We start from the raw sequence: 13,236 nt of genomic DNA on the forward strand, positions 1-13,236 counted from the left end.
TGTATCAATCTGTCCCTTTACCAATCATCCGCTCAGAACAACCCGTGTTAAGCTTAACTTATTTACAAAATAATTTAAACACAGAACAGTTTAACACAAACATTAATAACACTTAAAACATACATTCATACATACATTCATACATACCTGGACCCTTCCTCAGCTTAATCTGCCTTTATATACTCTTATATAAATTCTTATCAAATTTGGAAATTACTTTATTAAATTTGGAAAACTAGGTTCTTTTTAGGAGAGCTTTGTGACGCCTGACACTCACAAGCAGTAGCCGGAGGCCGGTTCCCCACTAATTTAGAAAATTAAAACGAATTGACTCACCTTTAATGGTGAATTATGGGCCCTTGGGGTTCCACGCTCTCCAGCTGGTGCCTGCAGATCGTCCGACGTCCCCTTTTTGCTTTCCTCCTGCAGCTGGCTCGCCAATTATGTCGTCTATAATTCTCTTCTTGACGACTTAAAATTGAAGCTAAGTTTTATAAAAATTCAAAGTTCTTAAAAAGCAGAAAAAGTCTCAAACAAAGATCAAAAAATTTAGGCAGAGGCAGCTGAGTCCGGGTCCAGTGTGTTTATTGCTAAACACAACACATTCACACTGAGCTGGTCACCGGTGAGCCGAAGCTGAACAAATGGTGAACACAGCTCCCTTTTATACATTTCTTATCGGTGGAAAACCCCCTTCAGAACATATTTCAGTCTTTGGTAAAGGTCACATTGATATTTATCTGCAAAACACGGTGACATTCATAGACACATCTCATTCTTGTGAGAGCAATCTCTCAGGCCATGAAAACATCTGGTGCATTCAAATCAGAAACTTATGACGGTTTAGTCACAAACATGTCAGAACACATCTTTCCCTTGCTTCAAGCCATGTCAGTCTGGCCTACTGCTCCCCCCTCGTATCTTAGTCAAAGCATCACCCTTTCTGGGACCATTACCGCTCCGTGTGCCTTGAAAATAACAACTCTTTTTGTATGGCCAAATTTTGCTGAGCTGGGCAACCTTGAGATGTCAAATATTTCATTTTTATTGAGTGTGCTTTCTTATCACTAAGGGGCCTCAACCCTGCGTTGTCCTGCAGACTTCACTCCTATTGGGGCCAGGTGCAATAGTTACACATACTCACTGCTCTGCTTTTCTCCTCTCTGGCCTTGAATGGCTCCATTCATTGCTCTGTTTTTTTTCTTTTCCTTGAATTGCTCTTATAACAGTATTTGGGAAAACAACTTTAAACTTATAAAACATTAACTTTATTTTATCTTATGATTAGTGCAGATTAATACACAACATTGGCACCATCTGCTGCGTGGCTCCACTAACTTGTCATGGATATAAATAGACACAACATTGATCGCTATCGTTATCTTTATGATATTTGCTGTAGTTCCATAATAATGTCAGCTCTGCTGTCTGAATTACTTCTCTATGAACGAATTGGTGATGATGTTGAATCTTAATAAATAATTACTCTCTTATTTGATCCTTATTCCCACGTTTTCTTTGCATAATTTTCTGAAAACAGCGATTCAGTTTTAACATTTTAAAGCTTTATCTCTTATTTGTATTGCTTTCTATATTCTTTTGTCCTCCATGGACAGTTTTGCTTTTGGGCTTAACTGCCTTCTTCCTTATTGAATTCTCTGCAGCCGCTAGAATAATTTCACAAAAAGAAACATTTCAGTTATCAACAGCTTCATTTATATCAATTGTTTCTTATTTCTTGATCACAAATTATTCTAAATCTATCCCATTCAGCACCAATTAAAGAACATTTCCAATCCCCCCTTTTCCATTGTTCTAAACTTTAACAAACTGCTATAAAAATTGGAGACAGGTCACTTCCTATTGCTCTGACTAACTCCTTTGAGCAAATACCTGCTAATGAATCTGATACTAATGTAAACTACACTGATGAATTTGTTCCATTTCTGAAATTAACGCTTGCTTTATTTATAAAACACATTCAAAATGACAACAGATTTTGACCGAAGTTCTAAATTCCAGTTTGTTTTAAAATCTTTAATAAACCCCTTACATTCCAGGCCATTAACTCTTAACCTTCTTGCATCCCACTGCACAATAATCAGTTTGTTTTATCACAACGGCCTCCTGTTTACCCATCTGTTTCAAGGTGAAATAAACCTCGCCTATTTTGCATACCCAAATGGAAAAGCAAATAACTGAGGAACTGTAAGCCCAGATTACATGTGTGATACATCATTTGAAAGCAAACACCTTCTAGTTTCTGAAAATATGAAAATATCAAATATATATTGCATCAGTTCAAACATGACTCAAAGTTGTTGTTTTTTCGTCTTGAAAATAATAGGTCTTTTTTGAACAGCAGTCATACAGACATGCTTGAGAATAGGCATGTCTTATTGTATTACATTTGTTCTACATCATGTCAGCCACAAATGCAGGAAATTTCAGACCTCTAGCTACAACAGTTCTAGAGCTGTGGGGCTTTCAACTTTTGGTGCCACCAATGCCTCCAAACCTCTCGAAATGTGCCAGAAATGCTTTTGCTCAACTATTTGACCCAAATAATAACACTGAAGCATTTTGATGGCCACAAAACATTTATGAAGCAAGTATTTTTCCACTTTTTTTTCACAATCAGTGTATATATAACCAGAAGCCATGGTTGACAGGGGATGTCCACAGGCTGCTGAGGGCTAGAGACAAAGCCTTCAAAACTGGGGACGAAGCCAGCCTGAAAACAGCAAGGGCCAACCTGTCACGTGGCATCAAAAAGGCAAAAAAGGAATACACACAGGAAATAACCTCCCACTTCAGTGATAGCAAAGATGCACGGAGCTTGTGGAAAGGCATCCAAGCAATCACTGACTACAAACCATCACCTCGGAGCTGCGACAACAACACATCCCTGTTGAATGACCTCAACAGCTTTTTCGCACGCTTTGAGGAAAACAACAAGACCCACCCACAGAAAACACCTCCCCCGCCACACGACCTAGCACTCTGTCTACCTGTCAATAGCGTGAAGAGGGCTCTCACCAGGATCAACCCACGCAAAGCAACAGGCCCAGACAACATCCCCGGACGGGTGCTGAAGGACTGTGCCGAGGAATTAAAGCATGTTTTCACCGACATCTTCAACACCTCACTACAACAAGCCATCGTCCCCTCCTGCTTCAAAGCCGCCACCATTATACCGGTGCCAAAGAAGCCATCTCCATCCTGCTTCAACGACTACCGTCCCGTAGCACTGACACCCATCATCATGAAGTGCTTCGAACGGCTGGTCATGACACATATCAAATCCATCCTCCCCCCCACCCTGGACCCCTTTCAATTCGCATACAGACCCCGACGCTCCACAGAGGACGCCATCAACTCAGCTCTGCACCCAGCCATCACTCACCTGGAGAAAAAAGACTCTTATGTTAGAATGCTGTTCATCGACTTCAGCTCAGCATTCAATACAATTATACCCCAACAGCTGATATGCAAACTGGACAAACTGGGCCTCAGCACCTCCCTCTGTAACTGGCTGCTGGACTTCCTGTGCCAGAGACCGCAAGTTGTGCGCGTCGGTAACAACACCTCGGACACTATCACGCTGAGCACAGGAGCTCCACAAGGGTGCGTGCTAAGCCCTCTGCTCTTCACCCTACTCACACACGACTGCAAAACAACCCACAGCACTAACCACCTGGTGAAGTTTGCAGACAACACAACCCTGGTGGGACTCATCTCCAACGGTGACGAGACACACTACAGGACAGAGGTGGACCACCTAGCCAAGTGGTGCAGTGACAACAACCTCCTACTGAATGTCAGCAAGACAAAGGAGATTGTTGTCAACTTCCAGAAAGGTCCCCGCCGACTCCTGCCACTGACCATCGATGGCGCTGCTGTGGAGAGGGTGAGCAGCACTAAATTCCTAGGAGTGCACATCAGCGACGACCTCTCCTGGACCACCAACAATGCATCACTGGTCAAGAAAGCCCAACAACGCCTCTACTTCCTGCGGAAGCTGAATCAGGCTAGTGCCCCACCAGCCATCATGACCTCCTTCTACAGAGGAACCATTGAAAGCATCATCACCAGCTGTATCACTGTATGGGGCGGGAGCTGCACTGACTACAACAAGAAAGCCCTGCAACGTATAGTGAACACAGCTGGCAGGATCATCAAGGCACCTCTCCCCTCCCTGCAAGACATCTACTCCAGCCGCCTCACCCGCAAAGCCCTCACAATTTTGAAGGATGACACCCACCCAGCACACAACCTGATCCGTCTCCTGCCCTCCGGAAAGAGGTACAGGAGCCTACGGTCCAGAACCACCCGGCTGGCGAACACCTTCATCCACCAGGCCATCAGAATGCTGAACTCCCTCCACCCCCTCCCCACACGGTCTGCTCCAGCCACCAGGCAGACAGGAAGCTAAGACTGCCCCCCTCTCTCTCTCTCTCTCTCTCTCCCTCTCACACACACCCACACACCTCTCACACACACACACACATACACTGTACCAGAGACTGCACCTTACCTGCACTACCTCAGCCTGGAACAAACTATTGCTGCTGTTTTTATTGCTTTTTATTGTAATGTTTATACTTCATATTTATCTTACCACTGTTACCTGTCATGTCCCGCACTTTATGTCAGTTTTTAAATGTCAGTCTTGTATATTTCTTGTATATTTGTATATTGCAGAGAGTAAACGTAATTTCATTTCCCTTGTATGTCTTGTACATATGTAGAAAATGACAATAAAAGCTGACTTGACTTGATATAACAAAATGTAACATTTATAAACCTAAAATAACATAAACATCTATCAAAAATAGTGAAGCTGCTGCTTTTCAAGCTGTATTTTTATTTCATTTATTTTTTATTTTTTTTTGGCCTTAGGCATTGTAATAAAACACAATCAGCATCCAAACGTAAAAAAAAATGTCAGAGTCCAGTCTCAGCAGTGTATTTCAATCTTAGGCAAGCCGGTAACACGGCTCTGCTTTATGCAACCAACTCATGTTTGCCCTTGTTTGAAACCTTATTTCATTGGCTACAAAGCCAAACAGCCCAAGTGGTCTTAACCAATAACAGCAGAACTCTATGAGGCGTAATATCGCTCTACTCGGTGCGTCATTGGCTGACAGGCAAGGAGCGCTTGTGAGACTTAATTGGCTGGAAACATTTTTGTTTGTAGGTAAGAAAACGACGCAAAGAACATACCAAAAAATGCAGACAAATGTTTCAGGAAGTAAGTCTTATTAGCAAGATGCTAATCATTAGCTATGACCAGCTAACTTTCCTGATGTCAAAAAATTGATGTTATATTGCAATTTTCATCTTAGAATATTTTCTTTTTTTCACTTAATTTTTATTTCAATTTTTGCAGCTTACACAGACATATACATACAAGCCCACATTCAGTCTGCTGCTTTATATGGTATACTTAAAAAAGAACAAAACCTTAAAAGTATATACAACGACTTAGGCTTACAAGTGGAGTAGGTCACATGGTTAAACATAAGTAACTTACAAACATAGATATAGTTAGTAATTAAATAAGCAGCACAAATGGAAATAACAAAAAAAATATAGAAAATAATAAGTAAAGATTAAAAAAGTATAATAGAAATGAAATAGAATGAAATGAAGAAAAAAAATATATGAATAAAAAAAAAATGTTTCACTGCATTAATATGGTCATGGCCGGTTTCCACCTATTACCAAATATGTCTTTTTCAAGCCTCAGGCAATAAGTTATTTGTTCCATATGATAGATTTCCCAGACCTTTTCAATCCACATTTTGTATGTTAGCGGATCAGGCTTCAACCATTTAACTGTGATGCATTTAATAGCTGCAATCAGTAATATTTGTAGAAGGTATTTTTTTCCTCTTCCAGAAATGTCTTTTGGTAATAATCCAAAAAGTAACTTCTCAGGATCTTTGTTATAGTTTTTCTGAAATACTTTTCTAAGGGCCTCGAATATCTCATCCTACATTTTTCTCAATATAGGACATGTCCAAAATATATGAGTGTCATGATTTAGCAGGATTTCTAGCCCCGGATGTAGACTCACAGAAAACTCCGGCAGGATTAAAGTCCAATATTTATTTGGATCCACACAGGGTTCTGCCCTGGAAGGCAGAGAAGACAGAGCAGATCAGGTTCACAGGTTTACAGATTCAAAGATTTACAAACCTTCAGGTTCACAGGTTTGCTTCCATGGCAAGGACAGGACAATGACAACGATCCGGCAACGAGGGGAGCTTTCACTCAGCTTAAATAGGGGGAGCTTAATCAGCAGAGCTGATGGGGATCAGGTGTGAGTGCTGAACAGCAGCTCCCAGGGGAAAGATCCACATCGCCCTCTGGAGGGCAAACCCCTGGATCTCAACAGAAACAGAAGCCCACAGAATGGGATCCACGTCGCCCTCTGGAGGGCAAACCTCTGGATCCCAACAGCACCCCCCCCTCAAGGGCGGACACCAGACGCCCAAAAACAAAAAACCAGAAAACAAAACAACCCAACCAGGGCGAGCGGAGGGGAAAACAGGCAAGGAGGGCCAGGCACAGAAACAAAAACAGGGTCCAGAACTCAAAACAACCCACCCAGGGTGGGCGAGGACAGGGAAAGTCTCAGGTGGCCTGCCGTGGGGCCGGCAGCAAGGCAGGGTTCCAGGTGGCCGGCCGCGGGGCCGGGGACAAGGCAGAGTCTCAGATGAACGGCCGTGGGGCCGGCAGTAGGGCAGAGTTTCAGGTGGCAGGCCATGGGACCGGCAGCAGGGCAGAGTTTCAGGTGGCTGGCCGCGGAGACGGAGTCTCAGAAGCTGCAGGGGCCTTGGAGGAAGACGCCAACTCCGCTTCAGCAGGAAGCACCGAGGAAGACGCCGTCTTTGCTGCTGCAGGAAGCTCCGAGGACGACGCCATCTCTGCTGCTGCAGGGAGCTCCGAGAAGGACGCCGTCTCTGCTACAGGGACACAGGAGGCTGCCGATTGCGGCTCCGGATCAGGAACAGATAAGGCCGACGATTGCGGCTCCACCCCAGGAGAACCGGAAGCCGCCGATTGCGGTTCCGAATCAGGAACTGAAGAGGCCGCCCATTGCGGCTTCACATCAGGAGCAGAGGAAACCACTGACTGTGGCTCCACAGGCACACAGGGAACCGCCGATTGCGGCTCCGAATCAGGAAGCGAAGAGGCCGCCGATTCCGGAGTCTCTGGATGAAACAGAGCAGGCTCTGGGGTTCCCCAACGGCCCCAAATCTCCCGACATCTGCGATTCCACTCCTCATCACGTCAACGCCGCTTCATCTCCCATTTACGATTCCACTCCTCTTCTTGTCAACGCCGCTCCATCTCCAACTCTCGGTCCAACTCCCCAAAACGCTGGCGCAACCTCTCCCACCAGGATGATGGCGGAAGACTCAGAGCGGGTTCAGGGGTCTCCAGACGGCTCAGAGCGGGCTCAGGGGTCTCTAGGTGGCTCAGAGCGGGATCAGGGGTCTCTAGACGGCTCAGAGCGGGCTCAGGAGCTAAGGACGCCACCAACTCATCATAGCGTCGAAGCAGCGCCACCTGCCAGGGAGGCGGCGGACGGCGCTGAGCGGGCCTCACCAGGTGAGCATGGAAGGAGTCTGCTGGGCTAGTCTGTTGGCTCGTACTGTCATGATTTAGCAGGATTTCTAGCCCCGGATGCAGACTCACAGAAAACTCAGGCAGGATTAAAGTCCAATATTTATTTGGATCCACACAGGGTTCTGCCCTGGAAGGCAGAGAAGACAGAGCAGATCAGGTTCACGGGTTTACAGATTCAAAGATTTACAAACCTTCAGGTTCACAGGTTTGCTTCCATGGCAAGGACAGGACAATGACAACGATCCGGCAACGAGGGGAGCTTTCACTCAGCTTAAATAGGGAGAGCTTAATCAGCAGAGCTGATGGGGATCAGGTGTGAGTGCTGAACAGCAGCTCCCAGGGGAAAGATCCACATCGCCCTCTGGAGGGCAAACCCCTGGATTTCAACAGAAACAGAAGCCCACAGAATGGGATCCACGTCGCCCTCTGGAGGGCAAACCTCTGGATCCCAACAATGAGTATGGTTGCCGATGTGTGACCCACAACTTCTCCAGCATTTATCTGAGTGTATTGACCCCATTTTAGATATGACCGCTGGAGTCCTAAAGAAACTTATTATTATCTTCCACCTAAATTCTCGCCATGTATTAGAGTTAGTGACTTGATGCACTGCAGTACACATTTCGTCCCATTTGTCTTGCTGTATATCTATATTCATTTCACTTTCCCATTTTTCTTTGGTCTGTAGAGTTTTGTTAGGATCCATATCTATAAATAACTTGTATAAATGGCTAATAATTTTCTTATTCCCACTACCTGTTTGAAATTTTATCAAGAATTCTTCAATTTTAGTGGGTTCTAGGATTTTAGTCCACTCTCTATCTTGGAATATTTTCATTATGAATGTTCTGGATTACTTTCAATCGGTGAAGAGTGGATTTATAAAACGGCTTCTGGACGCCTTCAAAGTTATTTTGTTGTGGCTGCTTTGTAATGTTTACATTTTTACATGCTGCTATATCTGTTTTAATTGTGCTTTGGTGCTCACTGTGTCCATAAAAGGAACTTTGTGGTTCAATTGTGGAGAATCTAAGCTTTCCAACAAGGTCTAACATGTCTATAATGGTAAAAATGTTACCGTCGTAATTTTCATGATTCTGAGTAATTAGTTTGTTGACAATCGGATGGCTTGTGTGTAATATAATCCCAAGATATATCTTTATGCCCCCAAAATTCTTTGCTCCCTTAACTATTATTTTGATTTGCTCCATTTTGTGTTTCACTTTATCACTACAACTTATCACTCACTCTATGAACAAAATAATCTCCTCCAGTTCAGTTCTGGATTTGTTTTTTTGAGCATATCTGGGCACACATGGGCTACTGTATAAAACCTGGAACTCAAAGCAATCTTTTCTTTCTGTTTTTCCACTCTGTGTTCTCTTCCGCATTTGTTACACCTCTGCTTCACTTTGCATAGTGCATCCTATTTTAACCTTTTCTGGAAGCACAGACTCCTGAAACTCTGGAATAAGAGACAGGCTATTGACCATTTCCCTATACTCTTCTCAACAGTTTCTGTATTCTGTTCCCCTCCCATCCTTTAATACTGTGCTGTGCTGCGCTGTTCCTCCATTGAATTTCCCTCAACACCAGCTCTTTATTACTGGAATGATAACTCAAGAATTTCCAATATTTTGAGGAACTCTTACTCACATATTACTAAAGCCACTTTAGATGTCTTGAGTCCTTTTAGATGTTTTAACTTATCTTTTTGTCTCCACCTCCGCCAAAACCCTGCCCTGAGTAATTTTTTTAATCATCTTGCATTTCTCAGATACTGATCTAGTAACACAGACCCTATGTGTCTTGATTTGCACGAAACTAACGAAAATCTGATTGGAGGTAGAGAATGCAGGACAGATATCACCATTTATTAAGCTGAAGTTTTATCTGTCTGCCTGGGCCATTAATATATGTCTTCAAGCAGAGACGAGCATTAAATGATTCATATGTATTTACACCACAGTCTAGGATGTTGTTGTTATGATACTACATACCAGCCCAAAGAAAATACATATTACACACCCGTTGCTTTGAAAGCTGACTCTAAAGATCTTACATCTGCATTGAGTGACAAGGTAGCCATAAATGACACATTCAGAGCAACAATGCACTGGACTGGTTACGTTTCTTCTCTGCTGTAGTATATCTAAAAAAAAAAAAAAATACTAGAGGTGTGTGAGTCATGATTTAAACTGGAAGAATCGTGTTTACATAACTCCTTAGAGAGCTGGAACATCATAATGTTACGGCTGGCCAAATCCATTGTTTTTTTTCCCCCAAAAGGAATTCCATTTAAATATCCATTGCTGAGGCAACTGAAAGTATCTTTGCCTTTAATTTCAGTTGATGTCCCCATAATCCTCTTAACCCCTGATTCCATTGCAGCACCTAAGAGATGCTCTGCATTCGGAGATTATGATGAATATATAAGGCTGTTTTATTCCAATCTTTTTTTCTCATTGATGGAAATGAGCAAAGATAAAATATCTAGAGGATTTAAATCAGGATTTTCAGATTTTGCTTTTTAATCCAATGGTTACAGTTGGATGTTAGGTAAAAATGAAAATCCCAAAATAGTGGATACATCTAGTAACTAAAAAAAATAGAGACACAAAAACCGGCAAGTATTTAATGCTGAATTTGATGAAGAAAGAGAGAGTCAAACATTGACTATAGAAATAAGATATAAAAACTGTTACGAGTCAAACAGGAGGTCAGTAAAAAAGTATTTGGTAAAAAGGGTACTAAAGCACTGAGCAAAAGTTAAGTTATGTGTAAATTCTAGTATTTTAATAACTATGATAAAATAATTAAAACAATGAAAAAATGTGATTGACAAATAACAATTTCCAACAAGGAAATACTTTTCCTAATGAATTTATTTCATAAATCTTATGAAACACTTATGACAATATTAATTCCTTACTGTATATGTCAGGGTGGGTTAAAGTAAGCTTGGGTACAGTAAAGCATTATAAATTATTTTACCATAAACATTAACTGTGTGTATTTGTCTGAGCACTTGTAATGCAGCCAAATTAGTCACCTTGGATGCAGAAGCCAAACATTTCATCCAAGTGAGAGAAGATATAGTTTTTTAAAAGATAATACTCAAGTAGTAAGCGGCATATGTTTTTGGCAAGAAATGATACAAGTTACTGTATCTGAGGAAATGTAGTTACTTACTACCCACCTCTGCAGACAGCATATCCTACCATGGGGACCTTGTGACAATAAATTATCATACCCCATACTTAAAATCTCATTTAACTGAATATTCTCACAGAAGACAAAGTGGGTAATTCAATTTGTTTTAGGAAGAAGATTTAAGAAAACAGACATAGGTTCATCTTATGATAATCATTGGGCTGAGTATAACCAAAACCAGCCTATAAATATTGTAAATACATACAAATGGAGGACAGCTGATAACGAAAATTTTATTTCAAATGGGAAATCCAATATTTAAAACAAAGATAGATTAGATTTAGCAAATCAAGTTAAAAATATATATATTTTACTTCTTTCTGCCAAAACTCTGTTTAACTAAGATGGGAGAATGTAAACATTTTGAAGTGGCCTATTCTGGGTTCCCACTCTTACCGTATTTGACAGAAAGTCTTGGGGGGAGCTAAAGATTATGATGGTGACCGCGAGACCTCCAACCGTGTCAACTTAAAGCTTGTCATATAAAAGATAAATCATTAAAGTAGTCAGCAATTATTAGAAAAAAAATGGATTGCTTCACTTGTCTGCCTTCAAACACATGTGACCTTTAATAATAACTGAAAGGATTTCACAAGACTCTTCTGGAGAGGTTTTGTTTAGCAAATCTTAAAGCATCAACCAAGTCTGTAACCTCCTGGATGGGTTTGTTGATAAATCGTTTTGTCACAAGAGTCTCTCCAGTCTCTGAAGTTACAGGGAGTCATAAATTATTATAGGAAATGTTACAACAACTTACTCAATGTTCCTTTCTATTTTTTTTTTTACCTTGATTGTTTGAGTCCAGGTCTGGCTCAGAGTTTCTGCTGTAATTCTTCCCTCAGGATTCAGTGTAAATTTTATTTCACAAAATGGTCTAATTTATGTCTTATGAATCTTTGTGCACCAAAATAGTTCGATCAGAAAGGGGAAAATACCAATATGTTCCCACAATGTTGCAAGACTAAAATTATCAAAAATGCTGAAACATTAAGAATATCTTTCATTATAACCAAGGATTTGAGCCCGATACCAGGGAAAACAAACACTTGCTGTAATCTAGTCTGTATCAAAGCTTATTATTTCCTGCATTGTAGTAGGATGTTCGTTTTTCCTGAAAATGTCAAACCAAGAGTCATACATTAGAATATTAGATTGAGAGGCACTTAGGAAACCATCTTACCTACCCTAGAGTCCTATGGCAATGGCCTTCTAGCACCCTCTGATGCTTTGCAGTGTACTTGGTCATATAAAACTAGAATTTAGCGGCTCTACCATGTAACCTCATTGCATTATGTTCTCCATCCATTAGTCTTGAATGAATTACATTTTAGGTTTAAAGCTCTATAGAGCTGACGACCCCCCCCCTCCCCCTTGCAACACACACCCACACACAAACAACACTCGTTCTGCCATCGTAGTGAGGACCATGTGTTGACTCACATTGACTTCCATTGATTTTCAGTCATTTTCAACCCTTTCTATGCCCTTATCCTAAATTTAACCATTACCAATGCATACCTCACCCTAACCCTAACCAATTGACCTCTTAGCCCTTAACCTAATTGGCAAAATATTAGTGAGGACCGGCAAAATGTCCTCATTTTACAACAACTTGTCCTCAATTTGCTGGTGAAATTGGAAAATTGGTCCTCATTTTGTGGGCTTGACAGGTACACACCCACACACACTATGTGACTTATGTGAACTATCACTTTGGTACTTATTTGATGTATTTCCCAATCTCTTCCAGATGTTATTACCCATATCAAAGAGGTTTCTAAAATTCCCTTCTTTCATCTGGTTCCTAGAATTTCTAAAAGTAGAATGGGATGAAGATATTTTAGTTATCAGGCTCCTCTCTTGTGGAACCAACTACCAGTTTTAGCCCATGAGGTAGACACTCTGTCTACTTTTAAGGGTAAACTTTTCTTTTTTTGATAAAGCTTATAGTTAGAGGGCTCAGGTTATCCTGAGCTATCTCAATAGTTATGGTGCTATAGGCTTAGACTTTTTCATCATTCTGCTTCATTCTATCTCTATTCTCCCACTCTGCAGAATGTCTTTGTTTAATCTCTAATGCTATGTTCTCTCTGCTTTTTCTCATCATAGTAGCTTCATCTGGTCTGTTCCAGTTTGGCTGTGGCACCATCCTGGAGAGAAATATCAACTGTGCTGCTGCCATCAACACCTTTGTTTTGTCAGCCTGTTTTTCAGTGTAGACCTATTTCTCTGACTGTGACTGGCTGGATGTTCTCTCTTCATCCTCTGACATGGGAGCTGGCTCGGAGCTCGTCTCCCTGGCTGTGTGTTTCCTGGACAGGGCTGCTTGTGGAGCTGGTTTACTGCCTTTTGTATATATGCTTCTTTCTGTATGTCTGCTTA

This window comes from Cyprinodon tularosa, unplaced genomic scaffold, assembly GCF_016077235.1.
Source record: "Cyprinodon tularosa strain WSP-4 unplaced genomic scaffold, ASM1607723v1 ctg19, whole genome shotgun sequence".
NCBI lineage: Eukaryota > Metazoa > Chordata > Actinopteri > Cyprinodontiformes > Cyprinodontidae > Cyprinodon > Cyprinodon tularosa.